The 9,995-nt window shown below is 42.9% G+C and overlaps 1 protein-coding gene across 2 annotated transcripts in view; it reads left to right on the top strand.

Annotated features, from left to right (window-relative positions):
* The window catches only part of Pcsk5 (proprotein convertase subtilisin/kexin type 5), a 418,822-nt gene that overhangs the window by 93,783 nt on the left and 315,044 nt on the right, over positions 1 to 9,995 (top strand). The gene's annotated exons all lie outside the window — the stretch shown is intronic.

The following is a 9,995-nucleotide window of genomic DNA, read 5'->3' as shown; positions in this document are numbered from 1 at the left end:
TCCCATGCTTTTTCAGACCCAGGCCAGCTGGCCTTGGTGAGTTCCCAAAAGAACATCTTGAAAATTTTTATTGCCAAGTGTTGCCAGGGTGTTTTCCACGGCACTACTTTTTATAACCCCTGTCTCGAATTCTCTACATGTCTCCAGCTGATGAAAAGACACACATCCACAGACCTGCGCATCCCTTCCTCATATTTTCCTGGAACTCGGCCTCCCATTCTGGCTGGCTGGAGAGCTCCTTGCTCTTGCTGCTTGGTGGGTCAGGATTATACCACTGAGGGTGCACCTAGGACTGATTTCTCTAGTTCTTCCCATGTTCTCTTCTGGCATCACGTTCTTGCCCTCACATGTTTTGGGGGTGCCTTCACCCCAGTCGCTCTCATCAGTTCCTTCTTTGTTGCTGTGATAAGACACCCCGACCAAAAGGGACTCGTGGAATAAAGTTTATTTTGGTTTACGTTCCAGAGGGAAAACCTATGGTGGCAGAGGGGCAGGGCAGGAAGCAACAGGTGGGGCGGCAGGAGTAGAAAGCTGAGAGACCGTATCTCAACCTCAAACAGGAAGCAGAAGTGAACTGGCAGTGGCATGGAACTAAATTATCAAAGGCCACTCCCAATGGCATACTCCTTCCAACAAGGCTGTGCCTCCTAAAGGTTCCATAATTTGCCCCAAACAGCATTGCCCACTGGGACCTAGTGTTCAAATACATGAGCCTACTGGGACCACGTTCACCACCGTCGCTGCCACACTGGTGGCGCCCTTCACCGTTGCATTCTGGTCGCCAGTGTAGTTTCCTATCCGCTCTGCTGTGAGGAGAGTGGGCTAAGGAAGGGTTCTACACTTGGGTCTTGGTTTAGATCCCTGGAGACGCATGCTTATTTGGAGGCGGAGGCTTGTGGCTGATGTGTCTACCATCTCTTCGTTTTCCTAGACATGTGTAGAGATGGGAAGTTGTAGAAATGGCTAGATTCCCGGTAGGATTTTACATGAGAGCTCTGCTATTTAAGGAGAAAAGAAGGGAGCCCTGGTGTGAACTTCAAAGGTATTGGAAAGCAGGAAATCATTCAGTAGGGTCATCTGAGGGGACTATAACACAGGACAGCTTGCTGGCTCTGAGACAGAGAAGGGATGAACCACGGAGGAGGACACTAGAGTTAGTGTTAGCAGGCGCTATGGGGCTTTGTGTGCACAGACAAAATTACCAAATTGCCATTTCTAAATTTCATTAGAAATGGTATGGAAAGCAAAGGGGCCTCTCTATGGGCGTTTATAAAAGCAGGTGCGGGAGGCTGTCCTTGCCTTCTTCCACATTTGTTCTCCCAGGAAAGAGTCACTGCTCCCTGCATGTCGTGCTGGACAAGGGTAGGATACGACACGTCCCTATTCCTCTCACTGTACTAGTGAAACAGAAAGGACACCAGGAGAAATGGGGGTTACTGCTCTAGCACCACCAACCTCCTGAGTGTTTTGTTTTTGTTGATACCTTTGATTTTTTACATTTATTTATTCAGTGTGTGTGTGCGTGCGTGCGTGTGTGTGTGTGTGTGTGTGTGTGTGTGTGTACACGCATGTGAAAGTCAGAAGACACAAAGTCAGTTTGTTTTCTTCCATCTAAGGATCCAACATGGGTTAGGTTATCAGGCTTGGTAACAAGTTTATTACCTGCAATCTTGCTGGCCTATGGCCTCCATTTTGACCATGGTCTGCCTGCTGACTGAGGTTGCCATACCTGCCTCCCAAAGAGCCCCCATTTTCCCACTGAATTTTCTCAGTCTGGCACAAGGAAGGTTGAAAGAAAAACTCAATGTGCTAAGTACTTTAAATACTCAGTTTGCTGAAAGCAATGTTCTGAGTGCTCTCTGGGTAGTTTTCTGAGTTTGTGTAAATGAATGTATGCATTAGCATGAGCTATGTTGTAAGAATGAGGAATCTGAGGCACATGCCTAAGCTCACTCAGCCTGGTAGAGCTGAGATGCCACAAGGGCAGGACGATGCCCAGCCTTCCAATGAGCACAGAATTCGACTACACCTTTGTGCTACTGACAGATACCCAGAGAGATGCTGATCTTGCCCATTAAGGACTTCAAATACGTTCACAGAGTCATGACTAAAGAAATGAAACAGAGCCATGAATGCTAGTCATAGTAAACATAGTATCAGAATACTTCAGAGATTCCTATTAAGTTATTATTTTTCTCCTAAGGAAAAGGACAGGAAACAGACTGCAGACCTGTGAATATCTTTCAGGCATACTGTAACCAAATGAGAGCCAGGACTCTTAAATCTGCAAAACTGTATTCCAAGCCTCATGACTTCCCTTAGTATGTCCATGATTAAGTTCCAGACTCTTCTCTACTGTGGTGTGAGAGTGTTTTGCTCATTCGTGTGACTCTTATATTGCTGCATGACAGGATACCCCAGAGCTGAGTTCTCACAGCAACTATTATCTTATTGGTTCTGAGGCTCAGAAATCTGAATGGTAGTGGCTATCCACTGTTCTACAATAACCAGTTTTTCAGTTAGAAGACTTGAAGATTCCACGAGAGTGGAAGGTTCTGCTCTCTAAGTATTTATTCATTTGCTGGTAGCAATTGGCTCCTCTCCAGAGGGACCTCACCAAAAACCTGATGGGGTGTCACTTGACATTGTCTGTCTTCCCACAGACATGTGATCAAGTGGTCATCTGGGAAACATGATTTTGCATCTAACCTTAGAACCCAAAGAGAGTTATCTCTTTAATTTCTTGTTAGTATTAAGAGTCAGCTATGACCCCCCACACACACACACTGAAGAGCACTACCACACAGGTGTGCACACCAGAGGAGACATGACTCATTCTGTATCTCCAGAGATCACCAGCAAAGTTCAGCAAAAGCTTGCACAAGAAGCGTTGCACAGTGCCCAATACCCAGATTATATCGTAGTTACTGTTCTTTGGCTTCTCAATTGGAAAGTTAACTTTGCATAGATAATTGATTCAAACATAAGTGTCATTCTGTTTTGCTAATGCTGTTCCCCTGCCACCAACTTTTTATTTATTCACTTAATAAATCATTAAGAAAGTGAGAGCCTGTGACCATGAGCATTCTTCCACCTAGAAAACCTCTCAGGTCCACCCGTAGGACTCAGAAGATCAGTGCAGGAAAAACAATTCGTGTCCTGGTGCATCAGCTTCTGCCTTTCTTTTGTCCGACATGTGGCATAAGCTGGCTGTTTAGAAACACAGAATCTGTGCCTCCTAAGATCAGTAAGACAGAAAAGAGTAAGATAAGAACATATCACAGCTTGCTGGGGAAGTGGCTGCTCTGCCGAAGCTTCCTCCGGGTCACATTCATGTGCGCAGCCCCTGGTCGTCAGACAATCACTGTAGTTTTGTTTGCAGATTGAGTCTTCTTTGGAAATCTTGGCCCCACCATCACCAGGCAGTGATGCTTTGTGTTTTGGTATGCAGTGGTCCTCAGGCAGTAGGATGGTTCTGATGTGCATTCATGGCAAATGCTGAGTATAGTAGTTGCATAAATAAATGAGCAAACCTGCTATCACTCTGTAGCAGAGAGAATAATTGCCCGCATTTAATGAGTTCACCGTGTTATGCCAAGTTTCTTGCTAACTCTCTTATGTCGCAGATTATCGCCAGTGTTCCAGTGAGTTAGGCATTATTGTCATTGCATTAAAGCCTAACAAAAGTTGCCCAAGGTCACCTACTGAGCGGAGGTAGAGCCCGGTGTTTAAACCCATCTCTGCACCTGCAGACCTAGGGGGGGGGGCAGCTTCTCTCTGCAGCTGTGGTTCATAAGCAGGCAGGCAGCACAGTCACCTGGAGGGTTGAAAGCTGATGACTGCCCATCCTCTCCTACTTTCTCCCACAGCACAGTCTGGGACTTTGCATTCCTTAAAGGTCCCTACCGATGCGATGCTATTGTGCAGGAGTCCCTTTGAAAGATCTCCCTTCTCAGCCTTATCTTGAACACACGGTTCTAAAAACATAACTTGTTTCATCTCCCAGCCATCAGATGGAAGAAGAAAACTTAAACTTCTGGGTCATTTTAAAGCACACCTAGTCAGTTTTCATTTGCCTTGGTCTCTTCTCTTCTGACAGCATTTTCTATCTGAGAAGCTGGAAAGGTTAATATGAAAAGATATTTTCATTTAACCTGAAATTGAACTGACTTGAAAATACCCCTGGCTTAGCTATCCTCTTACAATGCTCCAAAAGTAACACTTACTGGGTAGAAAGGCTACAAAGGTTTGGCCCTGTGTAGTAGAATTGATTTTAATTTACCCAACTGATGCAGTGGCCCATTTTAACACTGCTAAGGAAAGTGTAATTTGACTCTGAAGACTGTAAGATTACGGAGAACTCTTTATTAAGGTTCCGAGAATGCTATTTACATAGATCAGGCAGTTCAATATTGGATGAAGTTTCCTACATACACAAGCTTGAAGGATCTAGCTGAAGTTCCCAATCCTAATTAACATCCCTTCAGGGTCATCATTCATGATGGATTTAATGCATTGTGGGAGTTACCCTTTAGTGGGATATTTCTCTTTGTGGGAGGATTTCGAAATCACCATCAAAGATATATTCTTACTGGAATGCAGCAGTTGGCTGTTGGTGAATAGGAGGAATCCAGCTTAGAAATGAGACTTGAATGGAAGCATACATTTAAATATTCATTACTCGAGGAAATTGACGAAGAATTACATGATAATACTTGTCTAATAATTAGGGACTAATAATGATTTTTGGAGAAGCCCATAGTAAATAACTTTTAAAACACATTTTTTTTCTACCCAAGACAGGCAAGCTCTATTGTAAGAAGTAATGAATAAAGGAAGGGAGAGATCCAGGGATCCTAGGTTATAGTTAGGTAGAAGGAAGCTCTGCATTCTACGGCAGAAAACCCTGACCGTCGCAAGGATGTTACAGGTTTGTTCAATGGATCCTAGGCATTTCGAGGCAGAAAACACCATTGATACATTGGATGCTCCAAAAGACTAGAAAGGAGGATGTGGAGTGTTTCTGCCACAGGAATACAGTTGAAAACCATGTGGTTCTCCTTGCATTTTACAGTTTTGATGTATTAATTAAAAGTAAAACTGAGTGAGAGAGATACCTGATGGTTTTGCTGTTTGGCTCTGACACTGGCAGTTGGGACCAGTGTTCTAGAGTCTGCATTGAAAACTTCCTGTGATGGATGGGTAGCCTATTTGGTATATATACGCATAATTCCAAGACCGATAGATAATAACAAATGGGCTCATGTTTTTGATGCACTGCTTCAGATTTCATGAAAGCTCCCTGGGTGGTTTTTCAGAATCATATTTGCCGATCAGCAGAGTGAAAATTAGCTGAGTTCAGTTGTGTGGGGTACATATCTGCCAAAAACGATGAACTAGCTAGCATAGTAATTGCGAAAAATGATTTTAAGCCACATGGTCCTTTCTCAGCCAAATGGATGGTGTTCAGTTCTCCATGAGTTTGAGGCATTGCTGTTTCTGTAGTTGGCACACACTTCCCTACCGGTTTATACTGTCATTTGACTCTAATAAAATCTGGTGGAGTTTGTGGCATTATTGTCCCAGCAGCTTGGAAATCATCCTTTTAAGATGCCTCATATTGCCGTTTTAATTGAAAATGCAACATGGTGGGCATCTGCAAGCATGTGGCACATTCTGAGGCAAGCAAGAGTCATCCAAGAAGGGCACCCTCCTGCTCAGCAGGGACTGGCGTGCTGGTGGAACCACGGACTTGAGACCTGTTTTCCAGTACTGATATGTGCTACTAACTGATTCTAGATCCTCCCAAAGCATTTTACCCTTTTAAAATTAGGACATCTGGGAAAAAATATAACTTCTATTGATCATTTCTTAAGTTTGTACCTGATTGAATTTCTTCCAGTTCTCCATGTCAAGATGTACTGGACATTGGGTCAGGGAAGAATACCCACCGTTGATAGGCTCAGATCTGCAGTCAAGACCTAACCCATGAACTTCAACTACTGTATTCCATATTATCATAATATTAATAAAACTTCATAGGCGGTCCCCAAGACCACCCAGTTCAGTGAGTCGCTGGGAGGGCTCATATGACTCATTGCGTAGTCACACCCACAGCTATGGTTAATGTCAAGGAAAGCATACCAGGCAACATCAGCAGATGGAGGAGTCCCATGGGACAAAGTGCAGAAGAAGCCAGGCTCTAAGGGAAGTGCCAGGAAAGCAGTTTTTCCCTCCCAGCACTGAATGCGGTAACATCTGGGATGTGGTATCTCAGAGGCTCACCTTGTTGGTGGAGGCGGGTGAGTCACTGAGGCCCCTGTGCTTCATGTGTTCCAAAGTCCTAGAACTCAGAAAGAAAGCAGGTGTTCTGACACGCCCAGTACCCAAAGGCTTTAAGTCCTGTGAGCCATTCTTATCAGGCTATAATGAGAACGCACCCAGTATTCAAGGTCCCAGATGCCAGCCAATGGCCAACTTTGTGGGTCACCATTTAAGAATTCCAGTCTTGTGACCACTGTGTTAAACACTGTTATTCCCTAAACCCATTGCATGACGTTACCCTCTGGATTCCTCGTGTACCTATCTATTCCTTGTAAGTTTGGTAGAAGCCTCTGTGCCGTCCTTAATTCCGCTCTTAAGACATGTCAGCTAGTCAAAGCCATTCTGCATTTCCAGTCGGTAGCAGTTCTCCTTCCCCACCCTTTCTGCTTTAATCTAAACGTCTGCTGGCTCCCAATTCGAATCTTGCAACAGCTGTAAATCTGCCTCCTGAGCTCCATTTTCTCTCTTCTGTGTCGTAGTCAGATTGATCATTGAAACTATGAACCAGCCAACTGAAGTAAACATCTCCTCATTTAATCACTTTCCTTTATTTCACATTTCTGTGTGGCAATTAAAACCAAATTCAGGCTCTTCTCTGTAGGGCCTTTTCTGGTTTATCCACTGTCTGCCTCCCCACTGCCTTGTGCATACACACTTCATTTGGCCTGAGTTCCATCTCTCCACACATCCTCTTGCTGGATGCTGCCCCACACCTATTCCCTGGTTAACTCCAGCCTTGTTGACTTGCCGTGATCTTTCTTAGCCTTTTTTACAGTAGCCCGATCCCTTATTGTTTAGTCTAGATCACCATGCATGTCTCTCTTGGTCTACTTTACCACAATTAAAACATTACAGATCTGTGTGATCATGTAATAAATGCCATCCCTGTTAGAGGAACTCCATGGCGTGAGGAACTGTAGACAGAAATAATTATGGAATCCTCATTACCTTGGGCAACCTCTAGTAGGTATTCCAAAAGAGAGAGAGAGAGAGAGAGAGAGAGAGAGAGAGAGAGAGAGAGAGAGAGAGAGGTTGGCTCAACAAAGCATGAACAATTAATTTATTTGTATTAAAATATTTTAGCATACTGCTTCTTCAATTTCTATTAACTTCTCTAAACATATAGTAAAAAAGAAATGAATATTTTTACAATTTGTGTTTTTGAATAAGTTATGTTCTTGCAATTTTACTTGAAAGTGTTTTTGTTTTCTTTTGATTTTGTTTGCTTGTTTTTATCCGATTATTGGAAGCAGTGTTTCTGAAATGTATATTATTTGGTTCTTGTGCCTAGAGCATTTACAACTATCCTTCCCTGTCTCTAGTCATTGAAGATGGTAGTTTAGATCTGTAATCTAAATGGCAGTACACTTTGTTAACATCACATGTTGACACTAACTGTTCCAACACGCACCATCCCTACCTGCTCTTGGCATTCTTTCTTCATGTCCTTTTAGCAGTGGGTGACTTCTCTAGGTGAAGTCAAGTGGTTTCAAAATGGGTCTCTGCCAATTTGTTTCATACCCATTATTTCTTTTTGTCAAAGGTATTAATAATAATGATCTGTGGCTTATGAAAACGTACCCCTATGCTATGGCAGTTTGAAAATTCTCATCAAAATCTTGAAGAGGTTAAATCTTTAAGACTCTCAAACATTGGACAAAGAATATATGCAAACATATGCAAGACTGGGCTAGAATGATAGCACCTCCTTAAAGAACACTTTTGCCTATGGAGTCAATAAAAGAATACAAAGTAAAGGCATTTATTTGGTACCATTGCATGAAGAAGCAAGCCCGCGTCTCAGGTCGTGTCCGCATGTGCTCCTCTGAGTCAGAAATCCCATTTGACACGGTACTCATTGAGTCCCACTCATTTGTCTGCTCATCCATTCATTCTTCTTTCTTTCTTTTCTTTCTTGTTAACGTTTGGGAAATATTTTTTCCTAAGCACTTGAGATTTCCTCAGTCCAAGGAGGAAACAGTAAACAAGATGGCTACATTGCCCTAAGGGGACGTTTGTGGAAATGGGTTTGGATAGGTTTAGTCATTTTGCCTAATATGTGAAAGCTAGTCTCTTGAGGGTACACAACCAAGCCCTAACTGACGGTTGTCCGTTACCTTGAGGTGATAATGTCAGTGTGGATTTCATTGTCCCGCATGTGAGTGTGCTTGCGGGAAATTTATTAAGAATGGTAAGTACACATATAGGCAGCCAGTGAAAGTGCTTTCTGAGGGGCCAAGGATGAGAGACACCCACCTAAAGAAGAAAAGCACTCTGGTAACATCCATTTCTCTGCTGGTGTAAATCACCACGGTCTTCTGTGAATATTTGAGAAACATAATTTATTTTGTACTAGCAATATGTCTTATCAGCTTTACCTTCAACAGTGAAAACTATGTGGATGGCCCATCCCTGAGACAACTCTACCATGGTGACCAAAAGGTCTGTTAAGAGGGAAAAAGGTCATTTTAAATCAAGTTTTTCCGGACTTTTCTTTAATTAATAACTAATTTTTGTTGGAGAGCAGATAAGATTGACCCTTGAGCTCACTTAATCTGTGTTGTCTCTTGAATGTGTGGATTAAAGTCCTTTTTATCAAACAGCTTCTCTGATTTCCTCATTTCTCAATTTGGTGTCACCTGGGCTTGGGATCAGTTGCAGTGATCAAGGCAGTCCGGGGCTTCCTGTAACCTGTCTCTGCTAGGAGCTCTTCATGTTAGCTCAATACATGTCATTGAGACACAGCGGAGGGAGAATCAGTCACCCAGATTTCAACATATCCATGTTCATAGAACCAATTTTGACTACTTCTAAAATAAAGTAGTTTCAAATGTTCCATTTTCTGTGAAAATTCAAATTCTAAAAATCTATGAGGCAGAGACATCTGGAATGCTTTTCTCTTGATATTGCTGACAGGGAAGTTGGCCAGGACGTTAATGGAGGGAAAGAAATCCAGTGATGAGAACACTCAAAGTGAGGGGGACCCTTTGCTCGGAGAAAGAGAAAGCAATAATTACCTCCATGTCAGTCTGACTTATCAGTTTGTCCAATGTAAGAAATACTTGGTGGGCAGCCCCTGCCTGGATGGGATTTTCCTTTAAGGATGGATAGTCGACATGGAAGAGGTACAAGCTGGGGGAATGTCTCTACAGCACAGAAAGTCAGGCTAGGATGAGACAAGTAGAAGGGAGCCGCTAGCTCTGGGATCAGGGCTTGATTACTTAATTGCACGGATCAGAATCATAATTGGGTGTTGAACGTGGAGGTGCCATGTTTCATGGCAGATGAGGCTGGCAGGATGGAAAATGCACTCACTTGTTTTTCTTTCCTTGATTCAAAAAAAGGAGTTTTATGAAATATCTATTTTTTTCTTTAATGCTAACGCAATGGTCAGTTAGTCTAGATGGTGACTATTCTAATATTTGGTGCCACGTTAATGGAAATTTTCCAAATATTACTCAAGATAGTTGGCTTTTGTTTTATTCATAGTCTCTTGGTTTCCTAGTGATTTGAATTTGATCCTTACAAAAAATTATAGACGTTCTCACCCAAGCATATAAAACTAGCTTATGTGCCAAGGCCAGCTGGCCTGAGTCTGAAAAAGCATGGGATAAAACCGGACTTGCTGAACATAGCGGACAATGAGGACTACAGAGAACTCAAGAACAAGG

This window comes from Microtus ochrogaster, chromosome 8 (assembly GCF_000317375.1).
Source record: "Microtus ochrogaster isolate Prairie Vole_2 chromosome 8, MicOch1.0, whole genome shotgun sequence".
NCBI classification, from domain to species: Eukaryota; Metazoa; Chordata; class Mammalia; order Rodentia; family Cricetidae; genus Microtus; species Microtus ochrogaster.
Note: the sequence above shows the minus strand (reverse complement) of the source record. Positions and strands in the feature narration are given on the sequence as shown.